Raw genomic sequence first — 3568 nt, 5'->3', positions numbered from 1 at the left:
AAAAAAAAATGAAGAATTGCATTGAAATATTAAACATTACTTTATCTTTAATCTATTAAATATTACTTTATTCTTAACCTTAATCCTGATTTTTCTTTTTTTCATGAGCGAATCTTACACATAATATCATACAAATAATATTTTACACATAATATCATACAAAGACATTATCACCACATCATTATCAGTATTATCATCATATCATAAAAGAGAAAACACAAGTGATGTTAATGTCGTACAACAGTAGTATTATTACATTATTATTACTATTATCATCATATCACCATGACTATATTATCATCGTTATCACGATTATATCACCAAAAAAAAAAAAAAAAAAAAAATTAAACATAATATTATACACGACAATATCACTACATCGTTATCAAAATTATTGTCACCATATCACCAAAAACAAAATAAACAGAAATCTTATATAATATTATACAGTGGCAGCATTACTATGTTCTTATTTGTTATCTTCGTCATATTAGTATTACTACATTATTACTGTTATCACTGTTATATCACCAAAAAAGGAAATAAAATTAAGCATGATACTATAAATGACAATATTATTACATTATTATCATTTATCATCACAATGTCATCAAAAAAACAAAAGACAAATATAAATCCTATATCATACAATGACAATATCACTACATCCCTATCATTATCATTATCACCATCTTTGCTCAATGATTTACCGCCATGAAGTGCATGACCTTGACTATTGCCATCTGCTTGCTATTGTATTCGACGGCATGGTATATATATATATATATATATTCATATACATATACACATATACTCACTTTACTTGCGCTAATAACCTTGTCAAGTGGTTGATATCTTTAAGCGATTACTGAATTCAACCATGAATAAAATAGGCATTGCCGGAAGGGTTACACATTATTCATTTGATAACATTCAGAAATGGTAAGGTGACAAAAGAGAGAAGAAATATATCGATATGAATGATAGTAACAGCTGTTACAGTAATATTACTTACTATTATTATTGATGCTAATAATAGTAGATAGTATTAATAGTATATAGCTCATTAAAGATAGAAGTGGTAAAAAGTTAGCGGTAATATTTCTTTGTAATTTTACCGGTATTACTTCATCTTTTGATCTTTATTCCTTTCATTTTATGTTCCGCCAGATAATCCCATCTACATCTTCATACCAATATTTAATGACTTTTTTTTTTTTGTTGTATTTGTGATAGTTTATATCCAATCTATCGCTATGTAATAATAGCAAAAATTAGATAGCATCATATATAAAATCAAAATTTTAGATTATCAAAGTAATATTATTAGCCATAGAAATAATAATACAACAACATTCTATTACTATTACTACTACTACTACTACTACTACTACAATAATAGTAATAGAAGATGCAGTAGTATATAACATGCTGCACCTGTCGCCATAAGCCTTTTTTTTTTTTCCTTTTTTCTTTTTTACCTTCTGTTTCTTGAATGAGTTGAATGGTATGGAATTGCCTTGTGATGTGGATTTAAGCGAAAGATGATGAGAAAGGAGGATGATCGATGAAATTAACAAGAGGTCGGCATGAATACAATGATGATGGTATCCGATAATTCAAGAGGCGGCAGTTAATAAGAACAATTGGAATGTGGATAATTAGCACTGATTGTTTTAAAAAAAAAAAAAAAGAAAAAAGGGAAAAGAGGATGAAAATCTCTTGAGGCTCATCATCATCATAGTATATTATTTAATATGAATGATTCTCATTTTTCTAATTTCTTTTCACCGATATTATTGCTAAAATTAGAATGAGTAATGGATATATATATATGTATCAAAATCGGTATCCTTTTAAAGGGATGAAACAATCGTTCATTTATTTATTTGTTTATTCACACCCAGTTTAGATTTCTTCTTTTAAAATTTACCCTTATTTTTACCTCATATGTTATCCGTTTTTCGTACAATTTTACCTCCATTAATGGCTTTGAAGATTCCGAAATGTCATTTCATCTAGAAACATTTACGAATAATTTCTTAAATATCCATTTGTCACTTCTGTTGAATTTCAACAACCAACAGATTAATTGATAAAAAAAAAAAGTAAATTGAAAGTGAAATTAACAAAAATTTCTTTATCGGCATTAAAAATAATTGTTTAAAGCGAATGATAGTGGAATGAATGGGAACTAAAATAATTCAAAAATTAAATGGTATAATAATTGAAATTAAAAGAATAGTTATGTATTTTCATCTGCTTGATAAGTTTACGTATACCATTTATTAGGAGTATTGACTTTACTAATTTATATATAAATTTTGCTTAATTGAAATGATTGATTACTGGTATTCATATATATCTTTAAATATATAAATAAATATATATATATATATACATGATTATCTTTAAAACTTTATTATCAAATTCATCACTTGAAAACAAAGGCAGAAAAAAAAGAAGACCAACCTCAGGTTATAATATTAAAAATGTTTATTTCATTTAACTCAAACAAATAATTGTTTACTAAAATTTTGATGAAATAATAAAATTATTTCCAATTTGAGTTTTTTTTTCATTTCAATATTAGTATTATATTTTGGAAATAGTTTATTATAATCAAATATGTAACCAGAAACTGTTCTTATCATTTATGGAAATGCATTTTCGGTTCCCATTTCATCCATATTTGCATATGAGATTAGAGTAACTTCAGTATTAATCCAGTAGAAGTACTTTCAAGTGTTTATGACGTAAGTACACGAACCAACGAATCAAATGAGTAATTAATTGATTCATGAGTAAATAACTGCAACTTTTATTATTAATTAAATCATCTCCCATATAGTTTAATTTTTTTTTTCTTCAACCCTTATATCCCCTGAAATGTTACAGTTGGTTATATCATTCTGATTTATGATTACCGAAGATTAACATGTAGCTGATAGAAATTGCCACAAAAAATTTTGACATATTGAAATATTTGCCAATCTTTTACATACTTCAACGACTACAGTAATCCTGGGAGAGAGAGAAAAAAAAAGAAGGAACAATTTGTTCGATAATTCTTTTGTTCATTTGGTTTAAAAATGAGTTACAAAAAATCATTAATTTAATTTTCATATCATTCTAATATTTTCCATACTATAAATTGTCCTTGAAAATTCTCAAGAGAATATTGGAATAGAAAGAATTTTACCTTGCTTATATTGGAATTGAAATATGTCAATGAAAAAAAAAAAAAAAAGCGTAAAATTGACGATATACGATATTTAAAATAGTTTAATATATATATGGATTTTTTTTTTTTCTAGCAAAGATAGATGAACATTGTATCTAAAGCACCTGGCAAATCCTCTTTTTGATTTCTTTCATTTTTCTTTAAGCTTCCGGAACTAGTTTTCATCAAAAATTTTTTTTAAAGATTATAATTTAGAATTAAAGGCCAACCATTCATTTCATTGAAATATAACGAATATAATAAATGTATACATATATATATATACATATATATATATATATATATATATATATATATATATATATATATATATATATATATATA

The sequence above is a fragment of the Loa loa genome (genome assembly GCF_000183805.2).
Source record: "Loa loa unplaced genomic scaffold supercont3.206, whole genome shotgun sequence".
Taxonomy (NCBI): domain Eukaryota; kingdom Metazoa; phylum Nematoda; class Chromadorea; order Rhabditida; family Onchocercidae; genus Loa; species Loa loa.
Note: the sequence above shows the minus strand (reverse complement) of the source record.